The sequence below is a fragment of the Miniopterus schreibersii genome, assembly GCF_964146895.1.
Source record: "Miniopterus schreibersii genome assembly, chromosome: 2".
Lineage (NCBI taxonomy): Eukaryota > Metazoa > Chordata > Mammalia > Chiroptera > Miniopteridae > Miniopterus > Miniopterus schreibersii.
In genome coordinates, this window is record NC_138102.1 from 86,031,664 (window position 1) to 86,057,141 (window position 25,478).

At 36.5% G+C, this 25,478-nt stretch overlaps 1 protein-coding gene and 1 pseudogene across 2 annotated transcripts in view; one reads left to right on the plus strand and one right to left on the minus strand.

Moving 5' to 3' along the window:
* The window catches only part of NBEA (neurobeachin), an 817,699-nt gene that overhangs the window by 19,775 nt on the left and 772,446 nt on the right, over nt 1-25,478 (plus strand). The window lies entirely within an intron of this gene.
* LOC308552385 (etoposide-induced protein 2.4 homolog pseudogene) lies at nt 5,791-6,800 on the minus strand (annotated as a pseudogene). The gene has a single exon. The product of its transcript is annotated as an etoposide-induced protein 2.4 homolog pseudogene (transcript).

Here is a 25,478-nt window from a genome sequence, read left to right on the forward strand (position 1 = left end):
TTAGCTATTAATGCTTAATATACCCTGTTATTGAATCATATTCTACAGTTGACTTATTTTTTACTTGATTTAATTATATAAAATCAATTACTATATTTAATTTGCAGATTTAGTTCTTTGTTCATGGTTATCTTTCCTTAGGGCTCCTTGCCCCTTTTAAATACTTTTCTGTTGGGTCTGAATATATATACTCATATTTAGCATAACTGCATCTCTGACCACATATCTATTTTATTCAAAAAATATTTATTGAATACTGACTTTATGTAATGTTAGGCATGGAGTTTATACTGTTGTAGTGGAGGACAAATGCAGGCAATGAAATGTGTAAATTCTATAATAGAAATAAATTAAGGCATAGTGGGCCATACTGAAGGGAGAAATGTACAATGGAGTCAAGGGAAGGCTTCATAAAAGTCATGTTGCTTGGATTGAGGTTTGAAAGATGGCTAGATTTGTCTAGAAGCGTACAGTTGTGTGGTAGCCACTAGCCACATGTGGCTAGTGAACACGTGAAATGTTCTGAAAGCATGAAATGCACAATTGATTTCAAAGACTTGATATAAAAATGTAAACTATCATTTATAATTTCAAATACTTATTACATGTTGAAATGATACTTTAGACATAGTGTGTGAAATAAAATACAAATTAATATCTCCTGTTTCTTTTTACATTTTTCTTTTAATGTGGCTAATAGAATATTTAAAATTACATATGTGACTTGCATTATATTTATATTGGATACTACTGGTTTAGAGGTGACACCTAAGAAATATATGAACTATAGAAAGAAACTAATAGATATTTTAGCATGCTCCGCTTTTCATATGTATGCATGTAAGTGTGCATACACTTTTTATGTATACATATACATATATATACACATATATATATTTGTATATATATTTGTATATATACTTGTATATATACATATACAACATATATTTACAAATACACACATCTATATAATCTTTATTGTATTGTTTGGGTTTTTATGTTATGTGTCAGTAAACCTAATCCTAAATAATGCATTGACTTATTTTGGGTTTTTATGTTATGTGTCAGTAAACCTAATCCTAAATAATGCATTGACTTTATAGCAATGGTTTAAACACCACAAATCATGGGGAAAAATTTGTTCTTCTGGTAAAAATTGCCTAAATAATTAATGGAAATCAGTATGGCAACAAATTAAATGCATTTTATTGTCAGCACATACTTTGGAAGGCAAATTGTAAACATTACCACAGAGTTGAAGAAACAATTTTAATGAAATATAGGAGTTTGTTTTGTAGGAGCTGGATAAAAGTACTGTTATTTTTAATATATTTGCTAATTGATAGACTACTTCTTAATGAAATAAACAACTGCTTCGTTTGAGTTACTACTAAAAAATATATGTGTAAATACTTTCTCGAAATTCATATATGCCCTATTTTCTAAAACCTGAAGTCAAGAATTAACTTTATGAGAATTCCAAGATGGCGGCAAATTAAGTGGTAGCTACACTAACACTCTCCCAGGACCAAACTATAATTACAACTAAAATATAGACAAATCATCCTGAATAATCAACTGAAGACTAGCTGGAGAGAACCCTTATAACTAAGGATGTAAAGTGGAGACCACATAGAGACTGGTAGGAAGTGTGGAGGCTTGAGAGGGCTGGACAGAATTCCACAGGCAGCAGGTGAAGTCCCAGAGGAATATCTCAGCTGTTGGGGGTTCCCACTGAGAACTCTGGGGTCTAAACCCCAAGGTGAGCTCCCCATCCCAGAGCACCAGTACTGAGAAAGGTGCCCACAAAACATGTGGCAGTGAAAAGCAGCCCCCAGGGTTTGTCCGCCAGGAACATGCAGCTGGAAATTGAGGCACTCTCTTCAAGGGCAAGTGCACAAAGTTTTATGTGCTGCCACTCACCTTGAGCTCTGGCAGAGCGAAGGCAGAGTGGACTAGTGCATTGTGAGGAGAATCCATGGTGGCAGGCTCTGGAAAAAGAACTCTGAGGGCACCCATCAGGACTTGTGTGCTGAGTCATTCCCCCATATGGCAGAGGACATCTTTCTCAGCCAGTCATTTAATATCCAGGCAGCTTTTGGGGAGGGGGGGGAGTGGGGAGAAGCAATTGCCCCATCCCTTACAAACCTCTTGCCTCACCCTGAGGAGTTTCTACAGCCTGAGACTCATTAAGAGACTAAATTACCACCAGCTTCTGGGTGATTTAAGTCTTTGCCTGATTTGCTTCTGGATCCAAGGCTTGGAAAAGCATAAGTTGGTATGCTTCTTGGTCCTTTTCAAATGCACAGATCCCCAGCAGAGGGAGTGACATGCTGTGGAGTGCTGAAAGGTTCAAATGGTTCTCAAGGCCACTCACAAACAGCTTCTGACATTCGCCTGCACCAGAGACCATCCAAAAGACTGGGAGTTCTTACAGATCTACCTAATACATAGAAATAAACCAAAACAGGCAGCCAAAATGGGGAGGCAAAAATGCCCCAAATGAAAGAACAAGATAATTCTCCAGAAGAGCCAAATGAAGTGGAGATAAGCAATCTATCAGATATAGAGTTCAGAATACTGATTATAAGAATGCTCAACAGCATGAGAAAAGATATGGAAACTGAAGAAAATTAAGAATGACATAGTAGAAATAAATACATTTGAAGGAATGAACTGCAGATTGCGGGAAGCTGAGGATTGGATCAGTGAATTAGAAGACAGAGGATAGAAAAAAATCACTCAAGCAAAGAACCAAAAAGGAAAAGCAATTTAAAAACAGGACAGTTTAAGGGAGCTGTGGGACAACATGAAATGTAACAATATCCATATCATAGGAGTATCAGAAGATGAAGAAAACAAGCAAGGGTTAGAGAAACTGTTTGAAGAAATAATGGCAGAAAGCTTTCCTAACCTGGTGAAGGAAGAAGACACACAAGTTTAGGAGGCACAGAGAGTCCCAAGCAGGAGGAACCCAAAGATGCTCACACCGAGAGACATCATAATTAAAAAGCCAAAAGTTAGAATTTTAAAGGCAAGATAAGAAAAACAATCTGTTACCTAAAAAGGAGCTCCCATAAGACTGTCAGCTGATTTCTCAACAGAAACTCTACAGGGCAGAAGGGAATGAAGCGAAGCATTCAAGGTAATGCAAAACAAGGATCTGAAACCAAGACTACTCTATCCAGCAAGATTTCCACTCAAGATAGATGGTGAAATAAAGAGCTTCCCAGCAAGAAAAGGGTAAAGGAGTTTATCATTACCAAACCAGCATTGCAAGAACTGTTAAAGGGACTGCTTGTAATAAGAGCAAGAAATAGAGAAACATAGGCATAAAGGATTAAAATGGCAATAGATAAGTACCTATCAATAATAACCTTAAGTGTAAATGGATTAAGTGTTCCAGTCAGTGGATGTAGGATAGCTGAATGGGTAGGAATACATTACCCAAATATATGCTGTCTTCAAGAGACCCACCTCAGAACAATAGGCTGAAAAAATAATTCTGGACGACTTTAACAGAGATATTGACATCAGTACAGTAATAGTAGGGACTTTAACACCCCACTAACTTTACTGGATAGATCTTCCAGACAAAAAATCAACAGGGAACAGTGATGCTAGATGACACACTAGATCAAATGGACTTAATTGATATATATAGAACATTTCACCCCAGTGCTACTGAATATACATTCTTCTCAATTGCATGTGTGACATTCTCAAAGATCTACCACATTAGAACACAAATCAAGTCTCTACAAGTTCAAGGAGACTGAAATCATATCAAGCTGCTTCTCTGAAATTTATACCATGGAATATTACACAGCTGTAAAAAGGAAGGATCCCTTACCCTTTGAGACAACATGGTGGGACCTAGGGAGTATTATGTTAAGTGAAATAAGCCAGTCAGAGAAAGACAAGTATCACATAATCTTACTCCTATATAGAATCTAATGAACAAAATAGATCTGGAGACTTAGAAGTGTGTGATAGACTGACAAATCTCAGAGGGAAGATTGGGATGAGTGATTGGGTGGGGAGAGATTAATCTAAAAACATGCATAACCAATGGACACAGACAATAGTGCGTGGGGGCAGTGTAGTGTTGGGATCAATGTGGGGAAAGGGGGGCATCTGTAATTCCACAATAAAGATAAATTAAAACATTAAAAAAAAAGATCTAAACCCCCCACCATCTTCTCAGAAGAAGTAACTTTATCTGGAAAACAGGATATGTACTTTGTGAAGATTTAGTTGATTTATTAGAATAAAGAGTACCCCATTGTGTTTAGATTGTAATTTTTGTATTAATCTGGAGTACTATATTTTAAATAAGACTGTTAATTGAATAGTAAAATACTGATATGCCAGTGCTTGATACGATTTCAAAGATTTTCTGGATTTCAGATATGTAAACCTAGGCACAGAAAAGTTACTAATTTAATCTCACTTTTTAAGTTGCCCAACTGTAGGAATGTATTTCAGATCTCTAAATTTCTAGTCTAGCAAGTATCCTTTTCATTATATTAATCTGAGTTACTTGGGTTTGGCTGGTATATTTATCAGTTTGCCAGGGCTCCTGTAACAAATACTACAGACTTGGTAGATTAAAAAACATTTATTTTCTCAGTTTTAGTGTCTAGAAGTCTAAGATCAAGGTGTTATCAGTTATAACTGCTTTCTTCTGAACCTCTCTCCTTGGCCAGCAGATGTCCAGCTTCTCCCTGTGTCTTCATATGGTCTTTCTTCTCTGTTTCTGTTTCCTGATTTCCTCTTTCTATAAGGACTTCAGTCATAGTGGATTAAGGCTCACCCATATGATCTCATTTTACCTTAATTACCTCTTCAAAGGGCCTTTCTCCAAATACAATTAGTCTTCCGTTCTGAGGGTTAGCATTTTGTGGGGTGGTCAGCTCACATTTAGTCTCTAAAATGAAAGAAAAACACCAATCACAGGTTTAATGGGTTTAATAAGTTTACCCATTCAGTTCCTATTTGCAGCACCCAATATTCCTTTGAAACACCACAGGGACTCAGTGGCCAACAGTAAATTTCAGAAGTGCAGAGTTTAAGTTCTGGTTCTCTGAGCATTCTGTGTTGCAGTGGCAGTTATTCAAAATTGTTACCTCCCTATAGCTGGGGAGCTTTAAATATACTAGTGAAAAAAGCTTTTTTCCCTTTCAAGGAAAAGGAAAATCACTCCTCAAAACCCAACAGATCTGGCTGTGAGTTCTTTCCTCCCATCCCATCTCTTCAGCCTTATTTTTTGCAGTGGAGCAAGAGAGACCAAAATCTAACCTGAGTTAGAAGAAACAAGACAGCAATGGCTATAAAGGGAGTGACCTGAAGCAACTGAAATACTCCTTTACCTCCCACATCCAATCTATGTGCTTCACTGAAAAACAACAAAAATAAGTTCACAAAATACAAAAGCTAGAATTAATAAATCCATTTATCCAAGGGTGGTGAAAGGCAGGAAGGGGAGGTGGGGGTGGGCTAAATGTCATGGGGAGAAAAAGTATTCAGATCAGTCCAGGCATGAGGGCTGGCAAATGCTAGAAAAGAGCTGCAGAAACACCTGTTGTCCTTTCAGACTCATGGGTGCTAAAAGTCCACATATTGGTGTGAGGAAGGTTGTGCCTTACATATCTCTCAATTCCTCAGAAGGGAATATGCAGAGGGCCCTTGGCAGAATGGGTCCTGCCTTTCCTGGTGGGGGAGGAGAACAAGGAAAGAGCTGCAGAACCTCCTTCCAATCCCACTCATTCTCCCTGGATGGCAGGTGACTCAGTGGTCTATAGTAGCCTTCAGTTTGGCAGGAGATACATGCAGTGGAGGGAACTCCTCTGCAGAGGTTGAGATACTCAGGGCAGACTAGGTAGACCTTCTTGTGGGAGAGTCTGTTGCTTAAGAAAACCACCAAGGAGGAGAGGCACAACTGGAAAAGATAAGCTTTGCCTGGGGTCTTTGCTTCATTGGCACTGATAATGGATAAAGGAAAGAGGATAGGGAAGACACAGGCACTGATACTGTATGAGGACTGCATTGTTGTGAGGAAAGCCAAGGACAAACCAAATCGGAAGTAGTAAGGCCAATTCTTCTCTGTGTTTTACAATTGCTGATGCAGTTCAATTCCTTTGTTAAGCCAACAATATTCAAATCAGTATAGTGAGTAGAGAAGGGACATATGCAGGAGACTAACCAGCTGACCAACGAGATGGATGGGAAAGAGGCTTACAAACATCCCCTGGATGAAGAAAAGTGCCTGAAGCAGAAGATTGAGGAGCATGTCAGCAGTGATTTTGCTAATACTAAGGAATGTGTGACATTTCCTCCCTGATACCTTGAATGCCAGGTCAGTTATGTCTTGAAACCAAATGGCCTTCACAACTTTGCTGAGCACAAATGGGGGGTACCCAAAGAACACTGAAAATTGATGTGAGGAAGAATTCCAGCCACAGCCAAACATCTCCATGTAGAGACGGATCACTGATAATTTGGGCAGTTACTGACTGATGTACAAGAATAAACACTTGATAAAACAAGAGGTAACTAAACCAGAATACTCTGCCATTTCAAGCACAGCCTGGAAAAATTCTAATATGTGGCTCACTCTTGTTTCCTCTCTATGCTCTGGACTGTCCTCTGTGCCAGGACACTACCTGCCCTTTTTGGATGATGCTCCTTTCTCTCTTGCTGACTTCAAGCATCAAGGTTTGAGATGGTACAAATTCCCCAGATGGAGTATTTGATTCCCTAGGTAAGATCCTGGAGAAAGGTTTGACACTGTCAGCCATCTCTTCAATATCCAAACTACCAGCTACTTAGAGGAGAGAGAAGCATCCCAAGATCTTTCATCATGAAGAACCAGATAGCTCCCCTGCCGGGCTCTGGTCTGGCCCTGGCCCACCAGAGGCTGCTCAGATCCTCCTCCTCCAACTGCTGGCTGCCCCAGGGCTGAGGCCACTGCCCCTGCACTGTAAGGGTTAGCATTTTAACATGAATTTTGGAGATACACAGCAGCTCTTAAAGTGAAATAAGGATACAATGAGTGATAGTGATAAAACTATGAGATCTTCTATTATAGTGTTTGAAAAATTCCCTTTAAAATTTACACTGTTTTTCCATTATCCAAACCCCTTATTTTCTTAATTTGAATTATTTTATTTTTTCCTTTTTTCTACTTTTTTCTTCTTTTCTTTCTCATGTCTATTTTCCTATGCCTTCACCTGTGCATCAAAAGTCATTATTTACTGGTGTCACTAAGCCCAGTTTTGACTTTTCAGCTAATTCCAAGTGTTCTTTTTATATCTGCTGCAATGTTTGTAGAAAATTATGTCTTCGCTCTCCTTCAATAAAAGCAATAAGGATAATAATAACAAACCTCTGTTGAGCTTATGAAGTACCAGACAGGCATTGTGCTAAGTCAGCTATTTTCAACCTTTTTCATCTCATGGCACACATAAAGTAACTACTAAAATTCTGCAGGACAACAAAAAATGTTCTATTTTCTGCCAGGGTGACAAAAAATAGGTATAATTTTGATTGATTTACAAAAAAAATAATAACTACTCTTTTTGCTCCAAAGTGACTTTATAAAAAATCAGGTGCCTATGTTTGTATAGAAGGATTTCTGGTACCAAGAATTAACCAATCACACACAACCTTATTATGTGATGTGACCAATAAGATGCGACTCTATTAACATATGATCTATATATTTATGGTTCAAGACAGGGCATTCACACCAGAGAGCTATTGTGTTGGCTGTTGTCATTTTTTTAATTTGGCAATCTAAGGGAAAAGAAGTTAGTGCCCCTGACTAAACAGTCGGATATTGCATATTTTACAAATTCTTGTGGCACGCCGGTTGAAAATCTCTCTGCTAAGTGCTTTACCTGCATTAAATCTCACCAGAGCCCTATGAAGTTAGATAGTGATGAAGAAACTCAGGGTTAAAGATGTAAATAATATTGTCAAGATTTTATAAGCATTGTTAGGTTTTGAAGAGAGGCAGGACTTGCTATGCTTACTCTATTTTAGAAATCTTGACAATTTAATTTGCTGCGGTCTCAAATTCTAACTGTAGTCTCATTGAAATTAAGATATGGAAATAGCATCATGTATTCATAGCTTCTGTGTTAACTTTGGCAAGCATTCAGCACACTTAACTTTGGATGTTTAAATTTATTGAAATTTCAGTTCTTATGCCCTCAAAAGTCTGTTTGCATACCCAGTCATTCATTCAGTATTTCCTTTCCACTTAGCACATAACCACCAAGTTCAGTAGCATGATTTATCCTGCATGTTGTGATCTGCCCTTGCCTCTCTTTCTGGTGACAATTTATTTCTTCATAAGCTGTACATGCTTTAGTCATAATAAACTACTACTTTTACTTTCAGGAATTTAACATACTCTTATCTCTCTGAGGTGTTGCACATATTTTTAAGGGTTGTTTAGGAACTATTTTATTGATTACCTATTGAGACAGTATGCAACATATATTTGTTTTTGTCTCTGCACTATTGAGAGTGATAATGGGGCCCAAAAGATAATTACTTCTTATGGACCAAAAAGGAATATTCACAGACTGATGTGGGCTGCCTTGAAGAAAATCTGTAAATACCTATTTGTATCTAAACAACTGTATTTTCAAGGGGAGGTAAGAGGAGAGGGGCAGAGTTGTGAAGGAGTAGGGGAAGACCATTAACTAGGTTACCAGGTAGACAAACACTTGATCCCACCTGGATCCAGTTAATGCTGGAGCAGAGTAGAGAGACAGTGGACTGGGAAAAGGACTGTTGTGGGTAGCTTCTGAATGCTCCACAGCAGTGCCCAAAGTAGAGGACCCATCACAGCAGTATTCTATGGATGACTTGCCTAGAGATCTAACACTATGTAATTGGGGAGTTTCCTAGTTTTTGAGAGTTGGTGGTATGTGTTGTCATTGTCCATTACGATTTTAGAATATGCTTCCGAAACATTCTTGGATGATCTTAAACCCTGAAAGATTTCTCAATACCTGATGGAGAGGAGAAGGGGATTAATTTAAACATATATTTGTTTCTAGGTGGTGGTTGGGATCTCAAGTGCCCAAACCTAGGGATAGTATGTTGAAACCTGGCACAAAGTAGGATTGGAAAGATGATTCTTTTCTAAGGATTTCAAATTCTATTAAGAGATCAGTGTGTAATGAAGCTGGAGGGTATTATGCTAAGTGAAATAATCCAGTCAGAGAAAGACAAGTAGCAACTGATCTCACTCATATGTGGAATATAATGGACAAAATAAATTGATGAACAAAATAGACCCAGAGACATAGAAGCATGGAAAAGACTGAGGAATCTCAGAGGGAAGGTGGGGGTAGGGGAGTGGGTTGGGAGAGATCAGTCAGAGAACTTATATGCGTAAATGAAGAACCCATGAACACAGACAATAGTATGGGAAAGGCCTGGGGGTGGGGCAGATGTGGGGTGGAGTGGATCAATGGGGGGAAAAGGGGGACATCTGTAATGGTTTCAACAATAAAGATAAATTAAAAAAAAAATACTAAATGGTGCGATCAGGCCTTTGTGGTTTCACTTATCTGAATTCAAATGCTGGTGCTGCCTTTTCTTTTGTGATCTTGAGTAAAAATATCTATTAGGATACGGTATCACAGAGGAGAAAGTGATGTTATTTGCAGGAGTCAGGAAAGACTTTAAGGTAGAGGATTCTCTTGAGATTGGCTTTGAAGGGTGAACAGAAGTTTGTTGAGTAGACAGGATTGAGCAAGGACATTCCAGATCTGGAAGTTTGAATCAGCACAGTGTATTTAAAGTAGTGCCTTTTTCTAGGAGTGTTTTTCTCTCTCAATAAATTGGTACTTAGTCTTTTAGGACTTAGCTTAAGCTTCTCTCTCTACTATAGATCCTTCTTTAACTCAAAGAGGGTTTTGAGACAGTTAACCATTTCCATTTTTTGCATCTATCAGCGCCTTGTAAACCTGTTAACCTCTCAACAGTCTCAGGAGTCACATTCTTGAAATGTAATGTGGATTGCAAAACTGCAATTTGCAAAACCAAGGTCTCTAGATGCTAAGGGGTAGGGAGAAGAGGAGAAATAAAAACGATGACTAAAATATGTGTATACTTACATATAAGCGCATAACGTTATAGAAACAGCTGTTTCCAAAACAAACCAGAATCATCTGTTGCTTGTTTGCACCAAATATAATAAAATAATAGTAGTAGTTACAAGTTTTGGTTAGGTATGCTGCTAGGCTGTTGACTGTCACTGATTTTAATAACAGCTCTTGGTGGGGAGAGAAAAAACACTGTTACATTAAATGTACACTTAAATTATGAGCTATGTTGATCTCAGAAATGTTAAAATGTGAAAAGTATTTCTTAGAATAAAGGAAGTACAGTATTCTCAATAAAATAACTCCATGACATAGGTATTCCTGTCCCATTGTACACATGAGAAAAGTGAAGCTGGGTGAATTTGAAACTAAGGACTTTGGGTAATGTGGACCAAGAAGTTTTGGCATGAGGGAAGCAATATGTTCATTCCATGTAAGTGATCTGATTAGATATAGTATTCTCTTACTCTTTCAGTATTTCTTGTGTTTCTGTCCTGAAACAACAGGATTGGTCAGAAAGAACAGCTTTTTCAGTCGTGAAGTATATATGATCTGTATGTGCCAGCTTTTACCTCTCCTTTTAGGCCTTTTATAACTATGAATTAATATACCTGACTCTCAATATTTCGAGTTATAAGTTAATGTGTAAATTCTATTTGAATCAAATTCATTTTTGTATCCTGATTTTCTATAAAGAGGTTGGCCTTTGTGGTATAACCAATCTAAATTCAAATCTTGGCTCTTCCTTTTCTTCACTTTGTGACCTGGAGCCAAGTATTACATTTCTGAACTTCTGTTTCTCTCTCTATATATATATACTCTCTCTCTCTGTATCTATATCCTTCATAGATATATGAATACATATTCATACATATCAATATATATATATGAAAACAAAATAAAGGATATTTTTATTCCTCAAATGACAACTGTGTGTATGAATTATATATATGACAGATCATTATATTATTAACTGTTTCTGCTACTATACTGAATATTCATTTAGCACATTGCTCTTCAAAATGTGACCCGCAAATCACGTTGCATATTTGTGAAGTGTTTGCTGGTCTAAGATGGGATAAGGAGCTTGTGCCAGAATGTAAATCAGTTTTGTCAATAAACACACTTTTTATTTCAAACAACTTTTTTTTTTTCTTGGTGAAGGAAACAGTATGTTGATTCATGTTGTCATTCAGTCTCCTTATTGGCTGGTACCTTGAGCAGGATGAAGTGCCCTGAGAGTACTTTTGGGGTACATATTGAACAAAGTTTAGTTTAATTTCTGTGATTTTTTTCACTTGTGGTATTAGATATGTGTGCTATTGTTAGTGAAAAGAATATTGATTTTGGACTTGGATTCTAATCTTGTCTTTGTTACTAATTAATTGGGCAGTTCATTTAAGTCTTGTGGACCTTATTTTATCTAATTGAAAATTAGACAGATTGGGTTAGATGATGTCTGTGGTCCTTTTAGGCTTTAATATTCTAATAATTTATGATTTTTAAATAGTATTTTTCTTCTTTTTTTTAAGAAACAGAACATGGGCTGATATTAAAGTAGATGATAGGATACACTGGAATAGAAACATGCTTTAAGAAGCTTTTTTGGTGGGAATAATTTTCTTTTTAAGCTTCTGTCAACCAAATGCCAAGAATTTTGTTCTTAAGATAAAACGGTTAGTGAAACTGGTTTTTATTCATAAGTGGTAATCTCCCTGGGGGAGATAGACCTTAAATTGTTTTTTATATAGGGTGGTGCAAAAGTAGGTTAAGAGTTGTTCATATGGAAAATAATACAATAATTAATAAGTAACAAAAATAAACTCTTTTACATGTACTCACAACTTTAAACCTAATTTTGCATCACTGTGTACATGCAAATATATAAACATAGATGATGTGTTAGTGATATAGACAAAAATGTTGAAATAGGAGGCTGTGAAAAGATGGCGGTGAATTGAGTGGAAGCTACACTGACACTCTCCGGGGACCAAACTGGAATTACAATTAACATATAAAAAAAATTTCTGAATAATCAATTGCAACTGAAGATGACCTGGAGAACACCTTCATAACCAAGGAGGAAAAGTGGAGACTGCATAGAGACTGGAAGCGACAGCTAGAAATGCAGGCACCCTCTTAAAGAGCGAACAGATAAAGTTTTTGGTGCAGCCACTCACCTTGGGCTCCAGCAGAGGAAGGGAAGGGTGGATTGGAGCTGTGTGAGAAGAATCTAGGGTTGTGGGCTCTGGAGAAGGAGCTCAGAGGGCACCTCTGTGGATTTCTGTGCTGAGTCATTCCTCAATACTGCGGAAGCAGACATTTACCTTCCAAGCTTCTTTTGCCTGAGGGGGAAGCAGTTGCCCTACCCTGTGGAGATATGACGGCCTGAGGCTCATTAAGAGAATCAGGTTAATTAGCCTGCAGGCAGAGACAGACTTCAGAGTGTTTTGAGTCTTTGCCTGAAACGCTTCTGTACCTGGGCCTTGAAAGGAGACTTTGGTGTGCATCTTGGTACTGTCCAAACACACCCAGCCCCAAAAGAGGGGATCTCAAGCTGTGGATTGTTGAAAGCTCCATACAAGGTACTCAAGGCTAGTCACAAACAGTGTCTGACATTGGCCTGCACCAGAAACCCTCCAAAAAGACTGAGAGTACTAGCAGGCCTACCTAATACATAGAAACAAACGCAAATAGGCAGCCAAAACGGGGAGACCAAAAAACAAGTCCCAACTGAAAAAACAAGAGAAATCACCAGAAAAAGAGCTAAATGAAGTGGAGATAAACAGTCTATCAGATATAGAGTTCAGAATACTGATTGTAAGGATGCTCAACAGCATGAAAAAAAAAATATGGAAACTATGAAGGAAATTAAGAAGGCCATAGCAGAAATAAAGAATACATTGGAAATAATATACAGCAGATTAGAGGAAGCTCAGGATCGGATCAATGAATTAGAAGACAGGGTAGAAAAAATCACTTAATCATAGATCCAAAAAGAAAAAAAAATAATTAAAAAACAGAAGACAGTCTAAGGGAGCTGTGGGACAACATGAAATCTAACAATATTCACATCATAGGAGTGCCAGAGGAAGTCAAAAGTAAGCAAGGGTTAGAGAACCTGTTGACGAAATAATGGCAGAAAACTTCCCTAACCTGGTGAAGGAAAAAGTCACACAAGTTCAGGAAGCACAGAGTGTCCCATGCAAGAAGAATCCAAAGAGGCTGTCACCTAGACACATCATAATTAAAATGGCAAGAAGTCAAGACAGAGAGAATCTTAAAGGAAGCTAGAGAAAAGCAATCTCTTACCTACAAAGGAGCCCCCATAAGGCTGTCAGCTGACTTCTCATCAGAAACTCTACAGGCCAGAAGGGAATGGCATGAAGTACTCAAGGTAATGCAAAACAAGGATCTGAAACCAAGACTACTCTATCCAGCAAGGCTGTAATTCATAATAGAGGGTGAGATAAAGAGCTTCCCAGACAAAAAAAAAAGGCTAAAAGAGTTTATCACAACCAGCATTGCAGGAAATGTTAATTAGAAATAGAAATAGAAATATTGCAAGAAATGTTAAAGGGACTGCCTTAATAATAAAGGCATAAAGAATTAAAGGCATAAAAAGAAAGGCATAAAGTATTAAAACGGCAATAAATAAGGACCTATCAATAATAACCTTAAGGACTTTAAGGGAGAGATCAACAGTATTACAGTCATAGTCGAGTACTTTATTACCCCAGTGACCGCACTGGATAGATCTCCCAGTCAAAAAGTCAACACAGAAACAGTGACTAAATGGCACACTAGATCAGATGGATTTAATTGATATTTACTGAACATTTCACCCCAGAGCTGCAGAATACACATTCCTGTCAAGTGCTCATGGGTCATTCTCAAAGATAGACTAAATGCTAGGACAAAAAATCAGTCTCTACAAGTTCAAGAAGACTGAAGTCATATCAAGCATCTCAGATCACAAGGGTATGAAATTAAAAATCAATTACAGTAAAAACACTCAAAAACATTCAGATACATGGAGGCTAAATTGCATGTTGTTAAACAATGAATGGGTTACCAAGAAGATAAAGAAATAAAAAATTTCTTGGAAACAAATGAAAATGAACACACAACAACCCTAAATCTATGGGACACAGCAAAAACAGTCCTAAGAGAGAAGTTCATAGCACTGCAGGCCTATCTCTAAAAGCAAGAAACATTTTTAAGTAAACTGTCTAACCCTACATCTTAAAGAATTAGAAAGCTCCCATGTGAAGCCATCCAGACCAGGACTTTTGTTTGATGTTCGTTTTATTACTGCTTAGATTTCATCAGTTGTTATTAGCCTATTCAGGTTTTATGATTCTTTCTGATTCAGTTTTTACATGATCTCACTCATGTATAATCTAATAAACAAAATAGACTGAGGAACAAAATAGATCCAGAGACATGGAAGCATGGTACATACTGATGAACCTCAGTTGAAAGGCGGGGTGGGGGAGTGGGTGAGGAGAGATTAATCAAAGAACTTATATGCATGTATGCATAACCCATGGACACAGACAATAGTGTGGTGAAGGCCTGGTGGGGGGCAGATGCGGGTTGGAGGGGATCATTGGGGGGAAAAAGAGGGATATCTGTAATACTTTCAACAATAAAGAAAAAAAAAAAGAAATAGGAGGCTGTGAGAAACGAATTCTCTAGAACAATAAGTAGGCAAACACTTTTCATAAAGATCCAGGTATTTTAGGCTTTGTGTGCCGTATGTTGTCTATTTCAGCTACTCAACTCTGCAGTTGTCAGTATAAGGCAGCCATACCAGTATTTAAATAAAATACATTATTTTCTGACACTAATTCTCTGGCACCAATTAGGTGTCCTGGAATTCAATTCAATTCTGATACTAACTACCTGGAATTAATGCAAACCCAATAGGTTAAGGGCTCAGTTCCACAAAATGCCAGCCACAGCAGGTGGAGCTACCTGCATTTCTGCCTGTCTGATTACAACCCCACCCTCATGTTTGATAATTTGCTAAAATGACTTACAGAACTCAGGAAAGCACCATATACAACTCAGGAACAGCCAAATGGAATAGATGTATAGGACAATGTGTTGGAGGTGGGGGAGTGGGTGCACAGAGGTTCCAAGCTCTTTCTAGGCACCCTCCCAGCACATAGATGTGTTAATCAATTTGGAAGCTCCCTGAACCTCATCATTCAGAATTTTTATGACGTCTTCATTATGTAGGCATGATTAATTTAATCGTTGGCTGCCAAATTCAATTCATTTTCCAGCACTCTAGTCACATACTTGGTCTTTCATTGGCTGGCCTCTCTCCTGGAATTATCTAAGGGCTGACCATTAGTCACCTTATTAGCATAATCTTCTGTATGATCCAAAGGGGCTAATTGTGAATAACAAAAGACATTCTTATCATTCATAAAATTTCAAGGATTTTTTTTGAAGTCCTTTGCAAGGAACTGGGGGTAAAAATAATAATAGCTAACAGGTATTGAACACTGCTTTGCTATATGCAGGGAATTGTGCTTATTAATTTTTGTGCATCTTATTTAAGGCTCCTAAATGTCCTATAAAATGAATACCACTATTACTTCCTTTTATACAGATGAGAAGACTGAACTCTAGGCAGGTTAAATAATTTGCCCATCTAGCACTAATAAAAGGGAGAACCCAAATCCATATAATGACAAAATCTATACTCTTAACTACTACTCTGTATTTGTTTGTTTACCAACACATAATACAAGGTGTCCCCAAAAATATATATACACACTTTCACAGCTGATAGGTCAGTTTTGAAAGTGAAATGTATTTTAATAAACACTGCCTTAGTAATTATTCAAAGTGAGTGTATACATTTTTTGGGACACCATATATATATATATATATATGTGTGTGTGTGTGTATGTGTGTGTGTGTGTGTGTGTGTGTATTCTAAAGATGCTTAGTGCGTAAGCAAGGAAATTTTTCCACACAAATACCCTGATTACTGATGTTTTAATATCAATTGAGAAAGACTTCCGTTCTCAGACATTAATTCCTCTTAGTTCCTGTGATTAAGACGTTTTGAATATTACCTATGTGAGACAATTATTGCTAGCTTTTATCATGCCGAGTGACCACGATTTTTGTCATATTTCTTTTTTTTAATTCGAAATATTGCATATGTCCCTTTTTCTCCCCATTGACCCCTTCCAACCCACCCAACCCCCCTCCCCAGTCTCTCACCACACTATTGTCTGTGTCTTTGGGTTATGCATATATGCATATAAATTCTTTGGTTAATCTCTCCCTTCCCTACAAATGCCCCTTTCCTTCCCTCTGAGATTCATCAGTCTGATCCATGCTTCCATGTCACTGAATCTGTTCTGTTCATCAGTTTATTAAGTTCTGTGGATTCCACAAATAAGTGAGATCATGTGATATTTGTATTTCTCTGCCTGGCTTATTCCGCTTAGCATGATATTCTCCAGGTCCATCCATACTGTCCCAAAGGGTACGAGATCCTTCTTCTTTACAGCTGCGTAGTGTTCCATGGTGTAAATGTCCCACAGCTTTTTTATCCACTCATCTGATGTGGCCGGTTTCCAGATCTTAGCTATTGTAAATTGTGCTGCTATGAACATAGGGGTGCATATATTCTTTCTGATTAGTGTTTCAGGATTCTTAGGATATATTCCTAGAAGTGGGATCACTGGATCAAAGTACAGTTCCATTTTTAACTTTTTGAGGAAACTCCATACTGTTTTCCATAGTGGTTGCACCAGTCCGCATTCCCACCAGCAGTGTTTCAGGGTTCCCTTTTCTCCACATCCTCTCCAGCAAGAGTCATTTGTTGATTTGTTGATGGTAGCCTTTCTGACAGGTGTGAAGTGATACCTCATTTAATGATATTGTATCTAATCTGTTGTCATTAGAATGCTGTTTTCCTTCTGTCATTTTTATTTTGAGTCTCCCTCTTTTGTTTTTAGTGAAAAGAATTAGAACTTGGGGTTTTAGTTTTATCCTTTTGACTTAAGGGAGCCTTTAATTAGGCAAGTTCCAATTTATGAGAGCTGTTCAGTGAAAGAATAGAAGTTTGACACTTGTAAAATTTGCTGTGTAATGTAGATCAAGGTATAATCATTTAAAAACTTTTGGTTTCTGCCTCTTTTTTTTTTTTTTTTTTGCCAGAGTATAAATTGTCTCCTGTTCTTGCCTCGAGGTTTCACAATGGAATGAATAATCATGCTGATAACAATTTACCAACTTATCCGGTGAATTTTATGTCTTAGTATTTATGAAGTTTCAAATGTTTATAAAGACGAACATTTGGAAGGCCTCTAAACTAGAAGCAGGCTTCTAAAATTGGGAACAGCCAGAACCATTTTAACAGGGACGGGGAGAGTTGGGTTTGCTGCTATCAAAGCTTGTGACTGCAAATTTAGGGTATGGAGTAAAGATAATTGACTTTATGAATACATGCAGAAATTATGAAAATTAGGGTAATGGACAAATAATCTAGTGTTCTAGGGATAAAATGAAAGCAAAATTCCGAGGAACCAAAGTGGAGCTCATTTGTTTTAATTAGTAACCACAGATAAGTTAGTACTGTCTACTTTAAACATAAAGGCTAATTACTTAAATGTTCATATATATGGACCACAGCAACATTTTGTCAATCAACAATATATGAATAGCTTATTCATTTACTCTTTCAATTGAAGTGTTTTTAAGTTGAATACCTATTAAATGTTGGTACTGAGTTAGGCTTATATGGAGATAATAATAGAAGAATCAATTTTATCCAATGGTTTATGTAAGAGGCTAGGCATAATAATTCTCACAATAGCCCTGTGCGATAAAGTCCTGTTATCCACACTTTACATATGAGACAACAAGATTAAATAATTTATGTTAGGTCAGGCAGATGGAGTTGGCCGCCTGATGGCCAAACCTTTCAACAGTTGTCTTCCTAATAAACACTAATTTCTTAAGTTTTATATGAGAAATACAAAGAATTATGAACTCGGAGAGTGGAGTTTCAGGGACATCTTAAAGGAGAGACATGCAAAGGCAAAGTGAAAATACAAGGTGAAGCTTTTGAGCTTGAAGGGCTTTGGCTATTAGGTCACAACATGAAGAGTTATCTGTCATAAAGCTGATCCATTTATTCATTGTGGCCTACTGTATGCTATTCCATGCTGCTTTATTCTCTAGAAAAAAATGTTCAGCTTTTGAAGCTTTGTAGTGGTGGCATTTTGTTTCTAAAGGACTTTTCTAGAACTACTTCTCATTTGCATGCCAGTGCTTATGTATTTTAGTGTAAATATATATGGGTGTAGACTGCACATAAATATCTTAGAACAGATGCTACCATAATCAGTACTTGAAAGAAATCGAATCCATCTTGAAAGTTGGGGTCATTATTTTTCACAAATGAAGGTTCATAAGGTCCAGGATTTTGTTTCACATTTCCTGTGCCTATCATACACTGTGTATTCAGTCCCTGTGGAAGGAGGGAGGGAAGTATAGAAGGATACAGTTTTAATTTAAAGTTCTTTAACCAATCTTCTAAGCAATACTGATGAAAAAGTAGGTAACATTGAGTTTGGGAAATATTCAGAAAGATTCTGGATGAGTCATATTGGCTCACAGTCCTTTGATAATCAATATTTACTATAGGAAGAATTGAAAGATTTTACAGTTAACACCTATGTGCCCACAACATAGATTCTCGATTTTACACTTTACTAAACTTGCTTTATCACATCTCTGTCCATCTTGGCTTTTGTTGTTGTTGTTGTGATTTGGGGATATATTTCAAACTAGATTGTAGCCATGCATATCAGTTAACTCAAATGTGGTATTTGGTTATGATTTCCCTACAACCTCCTTTATTTAAAGCTACATATGGTGCATTTTGAGTTTATTCTTGTGTATGGTATAAGTTGGTGGTCCTTTCATTTTTTTGCATGTACCTGACCAATTTTGCCAACACCATTTATTGAAGACTGTCTTTACTCCATTTTATGCTCTTGCCTCCTTTGTCAAATATTAATTTAGCATAATGGCTTGGGTCGATTTCTAGGGTCTCTGTTCTGTTCCATTGATCTTGTGGCAGTACCAGGCTGTTTTGATTACAGTGGCTTTATAGTATTAACTTGATATCTGGTATTGTGATCCCTCCAACTTTGTTCTTTCTCAAGACTGCTGTGGCTGTTTGGAGTCTCTTTTGGTTTCATATAAATTTTTGGAGTGTTTGTTTTAGATCTGTGAAATATGCTGTTGGTATTGTAATAGGGATTGCATTGAATCTATTGATTGCTTTGGGTAGTATGGATATTTTATTTTATTTTATTTATTTTTTAAAAATATATCTTTATTGATTTCAGAGAGAGGAAAGGAGAGGGAGAGAGAGAGCTGGAAACATCAGTGATGAGAGAGTCATTGATCGGCTGCAGCCCGCAACCCGGGCATGTGCCCTGGCTGGGAATCGAACCCTGATCGCCTGGATCCTAGGTCGATGCTTAACCGCTGAGCCACGTCCGGACGGGCAGTATGGATATTTTAATGATGTTAATTCTGCCAAGCCATCAACACTGTATATTCTTCCACTTGTTTATATCTTCCTCTATCTCTTTTTTCAATATCCTATAGTTTTCTGAGTACCGGTCTTTTACCTCCTTTGCTAAGTTTATTCCTAAGTATTTTAAACTTAAATGTAAGTTGTGACACCATGAAAGTCCTAGAAGAAACCACAGACAGCAAAGTCTCAGACATCTCTCGTAGCAATATATTTGCCAATATGTCTCCTAGAGCAAGGGAAACAAAGGAGAAAATAAACAAAAAGGACTACAGAAAAAAATTAAAAAGGTCTGCATAGTAAAAGAAACCATCAGGAAAATGAAGAGGGAGCTCATTGTATGGGAGAACATATTTACCAATTATATAGTTGATAAGGGGTTGATATCCAAAATATATAAGGAACTCACATAAGTTAACAAAAGGAAGACAAGCAAATCCAATTAAAAAATGGACAAAGGACCTAACTAGACAGTTCTCCAAAGTGGACAAATGGCCAAGAGACATATGAAAAAATGTTCATTGTCACTAATCATCAGAGATATGCAAATTAAAGCTACAATGAGGTATCACCTCACACTTGTCAGAATGGCTAGCATCAACAATTCAAATGACATGTGTTGGCGAGGATGTGGAGAACCCTAATACACTGCTGGTGGTAATACAGATTGGTGCACCCATTATGGAAAACAATATGGAGTTTCCTCAGAAACCTGAAACAGCAATCAGGAAGAATGTATGCACCCCTGTGTTCATAGCAGAGCAATTTACAATAATTAAAATCTGGAAACAGCTCAATTGCACATCAGGTGATGAGAGGATAAAATAGTTGTACATTTACACAATAGAATACTATGCAGTTGTAAAAAAGGAGGGTCTCTTACCCTTTAAGACAGCATGGAGGGACCTGGAGAGTATTTTGCTAGGTGAAATAAGCCAATCAGGGAAAGACAAGTATCACATGGTCTCACCCATAATATGTGGAATCTAATGAACAAAATAAACTGATAAACAAAATAGATTTAGATACATAGAAGCAAGAACAGACTGAAGAATCTCAAAGGGAAGGCAAGGGTCGGGGATTGGGTGGGGAGATATTAACCTAAGAGCTTATATGCAAAAATGCATAACCCATGGATACAGACAATAGTGTGGTGAAGGCCTGGAGGAGGGGTGGGTGAAGGGTGGAGGGGATCAATGAGGAAGAAAAGGGGCATCTGTAATACTTTCAACAATAAAGATAAATTAAAAAAATAAAATTACATATGGTGAAAAGATCAATCTTAAGTATAATAATTATATTCTCTGTGTTTGACAAATGCATTTGACTGGGTAGCCAAACCCCTATCAAAGTAAAGAACATTACAGTCACTTCAGGAAGTTTCCTCGTACCTTTCCTAGTTAATCCCTACCTGATATCCCTAGAGACAACCACTCTTGATTTTTTCCCCACCATTGTCTGTTAAAGTAATTTGTATAAATGGAATCTGACAACATGAATGAACTCTTTTGAGTAAAGCTTCTTTCCTTTAGCTAGTGCTTTGGTGATTTGATTATATTGTGTTTATCAGCATTTGTTATTTTTTGTTGTCAAGGAAACTGTCATATGGATATACAGTAGTATCCTTTCTCTTGTTGATGGAACTTTGGGCTATTCCCAGTTTTTTGGCCATTATGAATAAAGCTTTCTTGAACATTCTTATACAAGTCATTTCTTTTGGATAAATACCCAAAAATGTAACTGTTGGGTCAGAGAAATGATGTGTGTTGGTTTAACAAGAAACTGTTAGACCTTTTTCCAAGTGGTTGAAACATTTTGTATAACTAACAATGTGTGAGAGATCCCACTCACCAGCATTTTATGTGGTCAGTTCTTTTAGCCATTCTGATGGATGTATAATATCTCATTGTAGTTTTAATTTGAACTTCTGGGATAGCTAATGATGTTTAGTACTTTTACATCCTTATGGGCTATTTCTAAATATTTTGTGAAGTACATATTGAAATCTTCTGCCAATTTTTGAAGTAAAAAATTATTTAGGAGTTCTGTATATATCATAGATACCATTCCTTTGTCCAGATATATGTGGTTTGATTCTTTTTTTCAGTCTAAGTTTTCAGTTTACCTAAGGCTGTCTTCTTATGAGAAAATGCTTTTTAATTTTGGTGAAATCTAATTCATCATTTTTTTTTTTTCTTTTATGGTTATTGCTTTCTGTCTTTAGAAGACATTGTTTTTGCTACAGATTTTGCAGCTATTCTGTATTTTCTTATTAAAGCTTTATAGTTTTAGTTCTTAAGTTTAATCTATAATCTATATGAAATTAATTTTACGTGTTTGAGATAGAGGTTCAGGTTTTATTCCCCCCTCCCACTATATTCTTATCCGTTTGTGTTATTATCATTGCTGAAAATGACTTTCCTTTCTTTGTGTCCATATACCACATTTTGATTATCTATTTACCAGTTTATGGACATTTGAATTGTTTCCAATATTTGGCTTTTAATAATAATGATTTTATGAACATTGTCAGGTATGTATGGATATATATATATATATATATTGGATATATGGATATATATATATATAAATATATATATATATTTAATATATGTTTTTATTGATTTCAGAGAGAGGAAGGGAGAGGGAGAGAGAGAGAAACATCAATGATGAGAGAGTCATTGATCGGCTGCCTCCTGCATGCCCCCCACTGGGGATTGAGCCCACAACCCAGGCATGTGCCCTGACTGGGAATGGAAACTCAATCTCCTGGATCATAGGTCGATGCTCAGCTGCTGAGCCATGCCGGCAAGGCATGGACATATATTTTTGTAGATATCTAGGAGTGGAATTCTTGGTAATATGGCAAATCTGTGTTTAATTTTTTATTAAACTACCAAATTGTTTTCCAGAGTGATTAAACCATGTTGCATTCCTACTGGCAATGTTACATTGATTTTTGAGTGTTAAAAAACAAACTTGCATTCTTAGGATAATTTTCTGATATATTTTGCATTATATATATTGCTAGATTTGGTCTGGTTACAATTTTTAAGCATTTCTGTGTCTATATTCATGAAAAATTTTGTCCTGTAATTTCATTTTCTTATGTCCTTGTCAGATTTTATGATTAGAATTATCATAAAATAAGTTTGGAATTGTTTCTTCCTCCAACTCTTATGAATGAGTTTTATAGAAGTCATTAATGAAAACATCTGTCTTCATTTTGTTGGAAGGGTTTTTTGTTTTGCTTTGTTCTTTTTTTCATCCTCAGCCAAGAATATATTCGTTGTTTTTTTTTTTTTTATTGATTTTTAGAGAGACAGGAAGGGAGAGAAACATCGTTGCAAGAGAGAAGAATCAGTTGGTTGCCTCCCATAAGCGCCCCAACCAGGGATTGAACCTGCGATCTAGCTATGTGCCCTGACCAGGAATTGAACCCGAAACCTTTTGATGTATGGGATGACACTCCAACCAACTGAGCCACCTGGCCAGACCTGGAAATCATTTTGAAGGTTAAGAGTGAAAAAGACATGAATATTCTAGGAAGTGAGGATGTTGACAGCCCATCCTTGAAGACCTTTTAAGAAGAAAATAGGAAAATATTAGTTGTAAGGTTATCAATGGTGTTGAACAAGACCTCTCATCTATTTCCAGTTGTGATTGTGTAATTGCCTCGTTTTATTTAATATACTTACTAGTTTCAATATGTCAAATATAATTATTTGCTCACTTATTTTATTTTTGTATTATATATTTTTGTTTTTAAGTTCCTAGAGAGTAGGAGTGTGTGTATGTTTTTCTGTGTGCACACATGTTCATGAATGTTGCCCTTTGTTTTTCTTTCTCTCTTTTGTTATAGTGCTTGTAGTATAAAGGGTTTACTTTTTAAAAATAAGATTTGCTTTTTAAAAGTGAGATTTTGTTTTATTTGGAATTTAAGATAAAACTTATCTCATTTAACCTGAAATCTTTAAAACTTTCTTATAATTTGTATTCTTCTTAGAGAATCATGGCAGCAGAGAGGAATCCATGCCTTTGAGACTTCTATCCTAAAGAAGTTGCCTCTTCCAAAAGATAATTAGTAATTAGGAATGGATTGGGGTCAGAGACCAATGAAGGCCCCACACTTTTTAATTAAACATTTTTCTATTTTAAAAACATCTTTTCTCAGTGAAAAGTTCAGGGCATTAGGAAGTAATAGTCACTCATAATGCTGTTTTTGAGAGTATTATGATTTGGTATAGGGTTTTTGTTTTTGCCTTGGATAGGCATTGGGCAGAATAAAAGGCAGCTTCACCCATATTGGTACATATTTGGGATGTTGCAGTCAGGTGTTATAGGTTGAATTCTAAGCCCTCCCCCTTTCCTTCACCTTCCTCCTCCCCCAGGAAGGGTGGCAAAAATATGTTGGAGTTTTAATCTTTAGTTACTTAGAATGTGACCATATTTGGAGATAGGATCTTTATGGAGATAATCAAGTTAAAATGCAGTCATTACTGTGGGACCTAATCCTTTGACTGTCCCTATAAAAAGGGGAAATTTGGATACTTGAGACTTGTATAGAGAGAAGATGATGTGGAGAGACACAGAGAGAAGATGGTAATGTATATGCCAAGGAGAGAGACCTGGAACAGATCCTTCCCTCACAGCCCTCAGAAGGAAACAACCCTGTGGACACCTTGATTTCACACTTCTAGTCCCCCAAACTGAGATGATTGTAATTTCTTTTGTGTAAGCCATCTAGTTTGTGGCACATGGTTAATACTGCCTTAGCAAATTAATACACATAGTATCAAATTGTCTTATATCAATTTTACAATTACTTTATGACTTGGTTTTTAAAGTTTTCTTATTTGTTTTATGCCTATGTTGGGTATATACAACATTGTACATTTTTTTGAGAACTGGTTTTTATTTTCCTGTCTTTTCCTTCCCTAGAGTATATTGTATAAGACATAAAAGATGTTTGTATGATGCAAATAGAGATGCTTTTGATGGAAAAAATTATGTTGTGTAGAAGCAACACTACGTATTATATAGAATTGAGGAGAAAGTATTCAATTTTAGGCATTTTTTCTAGCTGAATGGCTATTTTATATTCTCAGAGTCTAATATTCACATATACATGAACTTGTGCATTTTGATTATTAGAATTTTTATTTTAAAATCTAACCATATTACAAGATTAGGATATAAAGAAAACAAGATGATTCATTGTTTCACCACTGAAATACTACAACTGTGAATGTTTTTATTGTTTTTCTTTTAGATTTTCCGCATAATACAGAAAACTTATTTATATAATTATAATTATGTATATGTTTATATACACATATTTAAATATTATTTTAGCTAACATATTACAACAATTGTTGACTATTACCAACATGTTGTAGAGAACACTTTTGCATCTAAATATCTTTCCATTTTAATATTATATTTTGAAGTTTGAGTTCAAAACATAAGACTTCTAGATTAAAGTACTTTTAGCAATATTAGGGTTCAGTAAATGTTTGTTGAATGAATGCTGCTACCTGAAATTATAGTCAGAGGAGGTGGGCTTTTAAAATGTTATATATCTATGTAATCTTGAGTATGATGAGATTTATACTGTAATAAAAATAACTTGGCTTTGCAAGTGATTTATAGTAGACTTACTTTTGCCGTTGCTCTTTTGAATTGTCATAGCAATAATTAGTCAAACATAAAAGTGAGAACCAACTATTACCCTGATTTTATAGATGAGGAAACATACTCAGAGG